This window comes from Podarcis raffonei, chromosome 2 (assembly GCF_027172205.1).
Source record: "Podarcis raffonei isolate rPodRaf1 chromosome 2, rPodRaf1.pri, whole genome shotgun sequence".
NCBI lineage: Eukaryota > Metazoa > Chordata > Lepidosauria > Squamata > Lacertidae > Podarcis > Podarcis raffonei.
The window spans coordinates 37,785,704-37,799,074 of NC_070603.1; the positions used below are offsets into that span (position 1 = coordinate 37,785,704).

The following is a 13,371-nucleotide window of genomic DNA, read 5'->3' on the forward strand; positions in this document are numbered from 1 at the left end:
GTATTTGAAAACAACAAGACTGGCTTTTAGGGAAGTAGTTTCTGCACTTCCTATGTTTAATGAGATAGTAAATCAGACTTATAGCCGGATCTGCTCCAAACCCATGTGCTAGGATGAGCATTCAGTCTGCACAAGCATTTCAGCTTGCCAGATGGACCAACACCCACACCTCCGCCCATGTATGCTGTTCTGGGGGTTCTTCTGACATACACCTACAGCAGCCAATTACAAGGGGCATGGGGGGGAAGTGGGAAAGAAAGTCCCGTTGCACAAGCAGAAGTTCTTGTGTAAGGCTTCTGCTGATGCTGCTCTTTAGATGAACCATAACCTCTGTGTGTATGACCTGAAGACTGACTCCAACTAAGAGGTAATACCATTCAGTTTTGCTTCAATTTACTCTTTTTAAGTACTACAATGTCCAAAATTAATCCCTGGTTTTGATAAATTAAAGACAGCCATGTACGTTTCTCTTTTACTTGCTTCCTACACAGCCAGTTACAAGCCAGACTTTAATTTCTAAGAACCAGAGACTAGCCATTGCTTCTATATCCCAGAATCTGAGGTGTGTAACCTGATATCTGAAGCACCTGGAAAGGACATATTCAGCTTGCAGTCTCCATTTTGGAACGCAGTCTAAGCAGATCTCATGGCTACAACATCCAGCCTACTTTTGTAACAGCCTGTCTGAAAAGGAGTTCTGGAAAACTCAAAGCTTGCCTCAGTTTTGTAGCATTTTAGATGATCGTAATAAACACATTGTTCAACAGTGGATTTTTGAGTTTTTACCAAAGAATTACTTCAAATTACTTTTTTCAAAAATCATGGGAAACTATGGTTTTCATTTAAAATGATTCATTTTTCACCAACAGAAGTTCAATACAGTTGTTTATAAAGTACAGAAAATGCAAATACTACTACAATCACTATTTTATAACAATATGACATACTCTGAAACTAAATGTAGTTCTGAAAAAGTATGAACCACACTGCAACACTCAGGCATAGTGTACCATAATACAGTGGTACCTCGGGTTAAGTACTTAATTCGTTCCGGAGGTCTGAACTTAACCTGAAACTGTTCTTAACCTGAAGCACCACTTTAGCTAATGGGGCCTCCTGCTGCTGCCATGCCGCCGGAGCACGATTTCTGTTCTCATCCTGAAGCAAAGTTCTTAAACTGAAGCACTATTTCTGGGTTAGCGGAGCCTGTAACCTGAAGCGTATGTAACCTGAAGCATATGTAACCCGAGGTACAAATGTACATTACTGCCGTACGTTTTTACAACTAGAACCAGTAGAAAAATAAATTAAAAGTTCTACATTGGTATCATTCCAAGAGTGGCAAACTCTACATTGGGAGCATATGTACCATACCACTACAAAGTGCACATTACCAACACAATGCTATCAGTCAAAAAAGGAGAAGCAATATTTACATTTAAGTTGTGATTTCAAGGCCATGGATTTCATCAGGCATTTGCTTACATCCCCACTGATATGAAATAAGGTTCATTTGAATCACACTGCTTCAATTTGAGCGCTTTAAAATAAGATATTCAATCCAAAACTGTGCATACAGCGTTTTCCAATTCCCTCTTAGAACAGTGGTTGTACATGCCAACAAGCCATCCCTAAAGCCTCTGATGCAATGCAAGCAACTGTCTTTGGAAAAACGGGTGACTGAATGCCAACCATTATTATTACTGCACATGTATTCAGAAAGAAACAATGAAAACTATGTTTCAGGCTGTAGATGGAGCATTCTAGTACACTTGTACTTTACAAATTTAATGAAATGGTCACAGGCTAGCAGAAACATTTGTGGTATTATCTGTGCCTTTGAAAAATGTAATTAGAAAAAAAAATGACTATACAAAAACATTAGTACAGAGGAGGGTTTTTTATTCTGTATTGATGTTTTTGTAAAGTAATTTGTCTCAAATTATATTCAAATCTGCTAGTTTCCAAAGGTACAGCTTTCATGGCAACCTATCAAGCCAAATAGAGAGACATTCATTATCTTAAGACATAAATATTACACACAGTGCAGTTTTACATCATTTTTCATTTACTACTACCTTTCTAAGCTCATTATCAATACATGCCCAAATACAATAACGCCAATACAGGCTTATATCCAACACTGTCCATTCATAAGTAGAATGAACCAACCTGCACAACAGGACTTTACCTTCTTCTCTTCCCCCATGCAATATTCCATGTGCACTCAAAATATTCTCCAGATGATTGGGGGAACCCTCCAAAGAAATTTGGGGAGCACACAGACCCCAACTTAAACAATGTTGGATTCCACCTGTAGTGCATGTTTGTCAAAGTTTTTCTTTTAATAAGAAAGCTGAGCCCTTAAAGGTTATAAACCCATCATTTTACCTGGTAAAAAGCCAAAACTGATTAGCATACCATCCAACCTTGATGCCATCTGAAGTTGTAATGCTTAAATTGCTTCATAATCCTCTTTATTTCTATTAAGCCTTCTTGTTTCTACGTAATACTGCCCTTTTGTTTTCTTTTGATTAAAGTAGCACTTAAAAGCTGCAGTTTTAATTCCACAGTTTAACAGCCTCTATACTGAATTATCAAAACAACCTATAACATACATTATTTAAGAATTATAGTACACCTCACTGTACAGACGTGTTTGAAACTTCTTATCCTAATCTAGTTGAGAAGCTACTTTACTAGCGTTGGTGTGGAAGAGGGACAAACCCCTTCGTCTGGTTCTAGACGAAGATGTATAGAATAGTGAAACCAGGAGAGCATAAAGCTGGGTTCCTATATCACTTTTCCATTGCAGTCTGCCATTATTATATGCAGTTCTAACGCAGAACCTAAGTTTGAACTGATTTACCAATGATGTCTGCCATCAGTCATGGCACCAAGGGCCACTGGGAAACCACACTTCCTGCCTCTGAGGAAGACCACCAACTTGGCCCCATCCATTGACCAGTGGAGCAGCAGCTGCTCCCAAACTTGCTTTCCTCTTTCCTTCCCATTCCTTTCACAAAAACAACTCATGCTAAATATACAGGGAAAACAGAGTACAGTGGTACCTCTGGTTAAGAACTGAATTCATTCCAGAGGTCTGTTCTTAACCTGAAACCATTCTTAACCTGAGATACCACGTTAACTAATGGGGCCTCCCGCTGCTTTTTTAATTCTGCTTTTTTTATTAAAAAACAACAACACCCACCTGCATCCAACAGAAAATCTGTTCTGGAGGAGAGCCTTCTCAACTGATTTTCAGGGCAGGATACTAAAGGTTGAGAGGGAGGGGGAATGGCAATCTGCTCCCTTCCTCTGTTATTGCGCACCTCCTGATGGATCAAAAGTCCTGAACTTGTACAAGGGCACCAAATGAATGCAGCCAATTTTACTTTTGCTTTTGTTCCTGAAGAACCCCCTCTAAAATAAAATAAATTCAGCTCTGAATATATTAGGAAATACCAACTTAAGGACTGGGGTGAGAGAGACAACAACCATGATCAGACACAAGGGAAGAGAGGTCAGCAGACATTTACCAACAAAAGACTGCTATAGAAATATTGGTATGCCATGTGCATGATTCTCCTTGACTACAATATGCCACAGGAGCAAGGCAGATGGAGAAGAAGGGGTTACTGTCCTGGCAGTTATAGCAAGGTGGCAATTACAACAATATTGTTTTTAGGGCTATTCAAACCAATTAGGAATCTTATTCGGAGGGGGAGTGGGGTGGAACTAACATTTTTTCAGAGAGCAGTCTTTCTAAAACGATATTTGAGCAATGGTAATCCAGCCAGTTTTAAAACAAAATTTAATATTAGGTAGTAAAACTGCAACTTTTTAAATAAAAATGAAGATTGGAAAAAGGACCCCTTTTTGAAATAGGGAAATGCAATTCTGCAGAGATGAGGCTGTTTATTAAGAATACATTCCACCTCTCCAGCCCTCTGAAGACAAACTGCAGAGCTGTGTGCAAAGCTAGACAATCTGGGCAGCCAGCCATAAAACATCACTTCTGTAGCACAGATACTGCTTTCACTCTCTTAAGCTGTAAAATATAACAAGAGGGGCTCTGGTAACTAGCCTTTACTGTCTCGGACACTTTATGTTTCATGGGTCAAAGTTTGTGCATGGGTTGCATCTATTCTTAAAATAAAAAACCACACCCAAATGAACATTCAGGAGGAATGTTATTGAAGTAAATATATTTAAAAAATAAAAATCAAGCAATCACATGCTGACATGTGGCACAGTTCATAATAGGTTTCCACAGAGAGAGCAAGGGAAAAACAGGCTAGAATTATAGAAGGCTTAACGAGATTAAAGAAAAAAGCGACCATTAAAAAAATATCTCATAAAATACACATTGTTTTTTACTTGAGAATGAAGCTGTTTGTGTACTCTATATTTCTGAGTGGAAATATTTACAACTAATAAGTTTGCTTTTAACTCACAATATGGGTCAACATCCAGAATATCATGCACCCACGCACAACTTTTAGCTTTGCTGTCCAGCAGCCCTCTGTACCCACCACAATGATCACAAGTTCTCTGGAGCAGAATCCCATCAGCAATGAGAAGATGCCACCAGAAATATTTTTTTTATGATCACCTCCAACTGCTTTGTACACATAAATAGGAGCTCTCTCGATCTTAGCCAGTGCACGCATACTTTAAAGCAAGCTCCACAGCCAACAATGCAACAGTCCTTCAATTTAGAATGTTTCTGAATGGGCTGCAGGATAGAAGGCAGCAGGTATGACTAATCTGTTTCCACAACTTGCTATATTTATCCTCTAAATACAAAGATTATGAACAATTGAAAGCCAGTTTTGTAATTAAATTTGTTATTGCCATAGCATATTGCAATTCAGTAAAATATATCGGGTCTTTAAATTCTTTTGACCTGGCTGATGTCTCTATAAAGCTACTGAAAACCTCTACCCATTATCACCAGAAGGTAACAGCTGATACAAAATTGGCTAGACTACATCATCACCGGGCACTTAAGAGGTTTCTTATCATTCATCTCTACTACTAAATGGCCTGATGAACTCCTTCCTGCAGCTTCAAGACCAGGGGAGAAATATTCCAAATATGACATTATCTTGTAATCTGAATTTTAAACGGGTTCTAAAAATAAACAATAAAACATCACAAGCCAAAAATAGCTTACAAGGTAAAGAATGAGAATCCTAGTCATACAACAAAGCAACAACCTTCTATAGTTCATAATAGATGGAAAAATTTAGCAGATTAATGAATGTGTATTGACGTACACATTTGAAATGATTTTGTCTGAAATATTGTAACAGATTTCAAAAAGCAAATAAATTAACATATATCCCTGTGTGAATAGAAACGGGGTGGGAGCTAAGCTTTAAGTCTGCAGTGTTCTCATAGGGACTTTCTCTAGCAATTCTTTCCATCTGAAAGCCTTCCTTTGCTGAAGTAGAAGTCTGCCCCACCCCTGACCTCCTCCTCCAGCTTGTTTTGGAAAGGAGCCAGATGACAGCATTGGGAAAAGTGCATATTTATCTCTACAAGACCAGCTGCATAGAACAACTAAATGTAATTTAAAGGTATTATCCATTCTCGCACACACAGCGGCTTTATTTTTATGCCATTAAGATTCTGAGTGCCAAAAAATCTTCATGTTGATGTTTTAGTAGGTATATCTCTAAAGGCTACATTTTTAGATTTATAAGTGTTCCAAAACTGGCAATCACTATGGCAACCATTTTGCTTATAAATAAAACTGAATTCCCTACACATGGAAATCTGTTTGCATTTTAAAATAGAAGTACAGAGAAACAGACTCAAAAATGTTTATTCTTTCCTAGATTGACTATTTTCACAAACAAAAGGTTTTGTAATGCCTTCAAACAAGAGTTTGGGATACTATTTATTCTGATGATGGAGTGTTACACCTTGCTAAAATGTCTGACTAAAAGATGACAACAAAATCGCACACAACCTCTGTTGCTGGGCATATGATTCTTCTGCAGTGATCATGTGATTTTTTATGATATAATGAATATCAAAGGAATTTAATATTTAAAATAGTACAAAATGTTAAAATGTTTAATTACTATCCTAATATTGTGGCTGCCCAAGAGGGCTAATAACGATCACCAAAAGCATACATCTATTCCAACTTCAGGAATAAATCAAGAATCACAAAAGTAATTATAAAACCCCATTCCTTCTTAGCAACAGGGCAAAATACTGCTGCTAGGTGAAAGTGGTGAAAGGACCTCTTCCAAACAATACATGGGGTCTAGCCTTCAGGTGGTTAGTATGGAAATTATTTTCAAAATGAAGATCCCTTTTGCTGTTACTGTAGAATATATGTTGAAGGAGCCTAATATGAGGGTCACCACCAGGAAATACTAGCTAGTGATCTTATTAGACAAGTGTCTAATATGTTGGTCAACATATGATAAGTATATGGCCCATTTCTTTGTCTTTCATCTCTCCCACTGTATATTAGCTTTCACTACCTATTCTAGAAGAATGTGATATGCATTTCCCAAAGACATGACCAACAGTCCAATCAGAAAAAGGATACACCATAGTTTCAGACTGATGGCTTAGGACACCTGCCCTTGATGAGCTAACACCCACAGAGCTGAAGAACAAACTAATACTGGCATACTATTTAGAAATACATAAGGTATTGAAGATTCAACAGTTAATCACACTGTGTAAGGACACAAAAATAAACCCCATGTGGATTAATATCGTGCTTTTCATCTGTAATCCTATACTCACTTCCCTTGTAGTAATGTGACTGAAGTATAAAAGTAAACATGCAGAAGATTGCACTATTAAAGTGTTTTATGGCCTGCTTGTTGACATAAGAAGAGCCTTGCTATATAAGACCAAAGGCCTATCTAGTCCAGCATCCCATTTCCTAAATAACCAACCTATGAGAAGCACACAAGCAGGACATGAGGAAGATAGCCCTCTCCCACTGTTTCCCAACAATTAGTATTCAGGAGCAATCTGCCTCTAATCCTAGAGGTAGCATATAGCCATCATGACTAGCAGCCATTGATAGCCTTACCCTTTATAAATTCATCTAGTTCCCTTTTAAAGTCATCTAAGTTGGCCATCAGCAGATCTTGCGGAAGCAAATTCTATAGCTTTAACTATGCACTGTCTGAAGAAGTGCTACCTTTTGTCTATCCTCAATTTCCCACCATTCAACTTTATAGGATGACCCCCCCCCATACTTATAGTATGAGGAAGATACTTCTCAGTCCAGTTTCTCCGCACCAGCCTCCAGATAATTTTGCTTGCTACCCTTTTTCCAGCTCTACAACATCCTTTTGAGAAGCAGCAACTAAATCCGTACCCAGAATGCCAAATGTGGTCACACCATATATTGTAAAGGCATGATCCCTTGCATGCAATCCGCTTTTTTCACAGCTGCCGCATGCTAGGTTATGGTTTTCCTTGCATTATTCACCATGAACTCAAGTTTCCATTCCTGTCATTTGCACATTTTCTCTTTCAGAATGCATGGATAGTGGAAAACATGTTGGGTTTTCCCACCTATGCACTGAAAGGGCTATCTTTATGAGTCCTAGTGCTCACTCAGCCCATTTCATTTTTGATCAGTGCAATAGTCAGTTTTACAATGGCAGCATCTCTGACAAGTTCACAGAATGCATCATAATTGCTTTGGTTACAGCATTAGTAGGAATCTCTCTTTCATAATGTACCTTATTTACTAATCCATGCATGTCCCAGGTGACAAAAGTAGAAAGCATCATAACTTGCCACTACTAATGCTCTAGGACATCAAACGAACATCAGGTAAGTAAAAATTGCATTTAAAATCTATAACCACCTAACAAAAGTTTTAAAAAAGCAACAGAAAAGGCACAAGTGGTTTTTTTAAAAACAAACAAAAAACAATAGTCTTTTCCACCTTTTCTACCAAAAGGTATCTGCGAAAGATATTCAGAAAACTGAAAGTTACCAAATGCTTGCACAGAAAATTGATAATATCAGATAACAGGAAAATAACTGTATGAATAAAACATGTCTGTAGCTGTGAAGGGAATATTAAATATTTCTGATACACTGTTTGGTATCAGAGTTCACAGTTAGGTATCAGTAGCCAGAAAGGGTAGAAGGAAGAGGGTGTCAGATGATGAGTGGAAATTCCAATAACCAGCTATGGGGGAAAGATTAAATCATAAGCTTTACCCATTGACAAACTGTTCAACTCTATCTGGATTATGAGGAAAATTAAATAATTACTAAATGTGTATCTTGACAGCCACACAAACCATAGAAAAACAAGTCAGAAGTGAGTCTCACTACGTAGAAATCATAACGATATATTATGGGCTCTTAAAAACATATATATAGTTTATTGCAGCTGTCTTCTTCTTCCTTATGTGTTCTTATGTCTGTATTGCTAAGCATTTATCTGCTGCATCTCAACAATTTACCCATAAAATTTGATGCATCCAATGAGTTTCACTAAAATAAGTGACAATTACTTGTTCTTATATATTCCAATTCAGCCAGGATTTTGGTTTCTCTCTCACCCACATTTCAATATCTCTAAGAATGAGTTGATATTATAAACATGTGCCAAAATTACAATGGAAATATTGGGTGGTCACCAATGTTAATCCTATTCAGAGTAGAATCATTGAAATTAATGACCACCACTACCTTATTTACAGAGTAGATAGGTCTACCCTGACTTAGAAAACAAAACAATGGGTTGTCCCTATTACATACAGAGTTTAAATGGAGAAAAACTCTCCAAAAGAGGACATTAAACTAAAATTTATAAAGCGACTAACTAAAATATCAACCAAGGCATTCTATTTTAAGTGAGCCATAGATAACATTTTCTATATTTTGAAAACATAGCAACCTTCTGTGCATGGACTACTGCACTTCCAAGTTTAGGCTTTGAAGCAAATGAAGCAGAGGGTTTTCCAAATACTTAAATAATAAAATTTGCACAGGCAGAATTTTGTACACACTGAAATCCTACTTTGACCCCGATACTTTAGTAACTGATGGTTTGCTCCATTAATCATTGCTACCATAAAAGGAAAAACTGGTGACACAAAAATATGCTGGAGTAAAATGCTATTTTACTCCAGCAAAGAACTTAATATAGACACAAAAGAAGCCTACATTCTAAAGAAACACTGAAAAAAAGATCCAGTCATCTTTTTAGACTTGACTGTAGGCAATCAAGGATGAAGTTCAAGTTTTCTCCAGTTGGTTACATTCAATCAGCTTTTCCATTCTAGCTACACTTAAACCAAGACAAATTGCCAAGGCTAATTATCACTATTTTCCAAACATTGCATCACATGGTAATGTGAGATGCTATCAACAGCATGCACACACTAAAATAATTTAAGATTAATTCTGTTCCATAAATTATTATCTTTTCCATATTTTCTCATGTGCATGATGTGGTGTGGGATTTTTTTGCAGGGACAAGGAACTACATGCAAAATATGCCTGATAAATACTGAAGTTTTAAAACTGGCATCCAAGTCTATTTTAGTCTCTGAATATAATAGCTTATTATTAGAAAGCACTTCATAGATTTATTATTTTACAGACTACAGCACAATTTTTATTTTAAAAAAACACTACAGAAAACAGCTCTGTTCTGTACTTATGGCACGGGGAGGCGCATGCACTGAACTACTTAAAAGGTCTTTTACATTTTTAACTTTTCCTGCCTCCCAATTAAGAGAAGGGAATGGCCCTCCTCTTACCTTTGCTTCGTTTCCTTCTGGGGCTCTTTGGCAGCTTTCGACTCAGTCTCCTTGAAAAAGAACAAGTGAATATTTTGTCTGGCGTCTGGGAGTTTCACTAGCGTGCTCCTTTCTTTCTTTAATGCTTTTTCTTACAAAAAGTACCCGTATTTTTTCACGTTGAATACGAAAAAAATCTCACACGGCCAAGAAAGTCAGTTGTTGGATTTTTTTTTTTAATATTTATGCCCGTTCCAATAAAAAAAAACCCACCAAAAATAACCTGCCACAAAGGAGGAGGGAGGGGGTTGGGGAAACCAGACAAGAAATCAACAGTATCCAAGTAGAAGAGCTAAAAGCTCCAGTTTGATTCCAGCCCAGAGAAGTGCAGCAGATGCAGGTCCTTTTTTAAAATATCTTTTTTATTTCCAGTGAAGCAGAACTAGCAGTTTATGAGTCCCCAGCTAGAGTTTTGCACACGGAATTTTGTTCTAAAATTAAATGTACGTGGTTGCAGCAAAAATGAACTGTTGGGATGTGAGAGAGTGGAAAATGTTAGGCTTTCTAATTGATCAGAACACAGCTTTTAAAAAATATGTGTTTGGGAGATTCTCAGTTTATATGGATGAGCATCTGAATATATTTTTTTCAAAAGTGCAAATTAAAATGGAGAAAATTGTACCCATCCAGAAGTGTATAAGGGAATAGCTTAGGAAAAACAAAAAGGAGCCACGGGGGATCCAGAAGAGTCTCACATCCAAACAAGAAGTACCCAGTACGGTCTCTCTAAAAAGGGAGGAGAGACGTGGAACACAAGCAGGAAAAGGATCTAGCAGTCTCTCTCAGGCAGATCCAAGGGGGAGAGCAATCCAGGCAGTGTCTCAGAAGGCAAGGATCCACAGATGCCAGCGAAATCCACCAGCTGTGCCTTTCATATGTGGATCCAAGGAAGGGAGGTCCAGCAGTCTCTCTGATAGACAGGGATCCTAAAAGGATCCAGGAGATAAGCTTCTTGCTGACGAGGGGGTCCACCAGTCTCTCTCATGGGGATCCACCCAGCTATGCCAAACATAGGTGGATCCAGAAAAGAAGGCGAAATCCAGTCTCTTTCTTTCTCACAGGGTCAGGATCCACGGATCCCAGGGCGATCCAGCCGTTGAGTTTCTCATAAGGAGGTCCGTCAGGCTCTCTCCCAGTGGGATCCACCCAATCAGTAGCAGGATCCAGCAGGCTCGCTCGCTCGCTCTCCTTCCCCTCCACAGGGACTCAAGAGAGAGAGAGGTTCTCGGGGGGGGGGGAGATACGGGGGATTTGTGGAGGCAGCAGGAGCGGCTCCTCGGACGGAGCTTTCGCTCGGAGGGGAAGGGGGTTGGGCCGCTGGCGGGACAGGCGATGCCGCCGAGCTCAGTGATGCTGCCGGGCCGGCCCCCCGCTCCTCCTCGCAGCAGTAGCAGCAGCCGCCTGCACCACCACCGCCGCCGCCTCTGTCCTCCGCTTCAGGAGCAGAGCTGCTGCCACCGCAGCCATTTTGTTACTAACTGACAAGAGCCCCGCCAGGCAGGCAGCGCGAGACCACAACGGAGCGCGGGGGGGGGGGAGGAGGGGGCAGGGAGACGCGAGAGTTACTCCCTCCTCCCCTCCCCAACCTCAAACAGGAAGTCTCGTCCTCCGCTCAAGTCACGTGATGGTTGGGGGGGAACAGGCATAAAAGAAAGCTCTGAGACATGCAAATGAGGCGGGGAGGAGAGCCAATGGCGTGACGGCAGGAGTCCCGCAGCTCCGCCTTTCCCTCGCTTCTCATCTCGTCCGCCTGAGAGCCGAAGCTGATGCCTTTCCCTGTTGCTCGCTGCGCGCTCCCCCCCCCCCGCCTGCCTGCCTGCCTTTCTCCTCCGTCCATCTTGTGTGTTACCTAATCTGCACGGAGGGAGCTATCAGATACGGTCCGTCCGCGTTGCAGGTGGAAAAAAAAGCACAGGCTTGGTGTTATGTACTGAGTTGAATAGGATCCAAACTGCAGCAGTCTGATTGGTCCTAGAACAATAGGATCCAAAAGGCAGCAGTCTGATTGGTCCTAGAACAATAGGATTCAGAATGCAGCAGTCTGATTGGTCCTAGAACAATGCAGCAGTATGATTGGTTGGCAGGAACTACCCAATCATGCTCCAGATAGAAGTGAATCCACAACATGATTGGCTTACAGTAGAATTCCGGAATTAGCCAATCATGTGCAGCCCATTGTGTAAATAATGTATATAAAGCAGATACTTTGAGGGGACTTTCATTCATTCCTCCTCACCACTATGAGCTGAATAAAGAGCATGAAATCACTTTGCGACTCTGAGTATATTTCACTGGCGACGAGGATGGGATCCCGCTGAGCTGACTGCCACACACAGCACCGCAGCACCGCCACCTGCCGCACCGCTGCCTCGCACCGTGTATCCAGGCTTCAGCTCCGGGACACAAGGAACTCAGAATGGCAACCGACAACAGCTTCTCGCCATTCAACCCAGCATCTGGAGACTGGGAAGCGTACGCCTCCCGTTTCACCTTCCTCCTAGAAGCCAAAGGGGTCACCGACGAAGAAGACGCCAAGAAGAGGGCGATATTCTTCAGCGTCTGCGGAGAGGAGACGTTTGAAATTGCCCGGGCCCTCCTTGCGCCTGAAGACGTCGCTACTGTTCCATACAAAACAATAATGGAACAGCTGAAGGGGCACTTTTCGCCGCAGCCCTCAGTGGTGGCTCGTCGAAATGCCTTCTACGCAAAGCGGCAAGCCCCTGGGGAAACCATAACTGGGTTTGTGACCTCTCTCCGCCAAGCCGCCCGGTTCTGCAACTTCTCAGAGCTGGAGAACATGCTTCGTGACCGCCTCGTCGGTGGCCTGAAGGATGAGAAGCTGCAACGACGCCTCTACGCTAAGAAGGACCTAACGTTCCAGGTCGCTCTGGAGGAGGCCCTGGCAACGGAAGCTGCCGAGAGGTCGACGCAAGAGGCACGGCCGAGCCAGCCGTCCCAACCGAGGGTCCACCACGAAGACCTCACCGATGACTCAGGATCCGACAGGGAGGAGGTGCACCGAGTACAGCAGCGCACTCAAGCAGCCCACATACCACAGCTGCCTCGACGAGGAGGGAACTGCGCAAGCTGTGGAGAAAGTCACGAGAGGAGGACCTGCCGTTTCCGCAACGCAGAGTGCAGGCAGTGCAGAAAATTGGGACACATCGCCCGGGTGTGTCGGGCTCGGCCCACCCGACGCCAGGCATCAGATGACCAATCCAAGAGCCCCAGGTCCCGGGGCCCAACGCACCAAGGCAACTCGACAGAGCTCACGGACTTCCAGGTATACCAGTTGCCCCACCCCAACGTAGAGAAAATTTATGTTGACGTACAGATAGAGGGGGCCCCATGCCGCATGGAGCTTGACACGGGTTCAACTCTATCCATAATCTCGGCAAGGACCTTAAGGAAACTGTGTCCTACTGGGGGTCCCAAACTCAGGCCGGCCCCATTCACCCTCCGGGACTTCCAAAAACGTAAGGTCCCCACAATGGGGGTGGGGACCTTCAGGGTGCAATACCGAGGGCGGACGCGGCAACTGGACTTGCTTGTGGTC

The 13,371-nt window shown here is 41.6% G+C and overlaps 1 protein-coding gene across 3 annotated transcripts in view; it reads right to left on the reverse strand.

The window, feature by feature from the left end:
• The window catches only part of TNRC6C (trinucleotide repeat containing adaptor 6C), a 419,247-nt gene that overhangs the window by 103,782 nt on the left and 302,094 nt on the right, over positions 1–13,371 (reverse strand). For 2 of the 3 annotated variants that reach the window (XM_053376047.1, XM_053376048.1), the window contains exon 1: positions 9,777–11,318. The exons of the other annotated variant lie outside the window; for it this stretch is intronic. The gene's annotated coding sequence lies outside the window, so the exon portion shown is untranslated. Of the gene's footprint in view, positions 1–9,776; positions 11,319–13,371 lie in introns of those variants that run through there. 3 annotated transcript variants of the gene reach the window in all.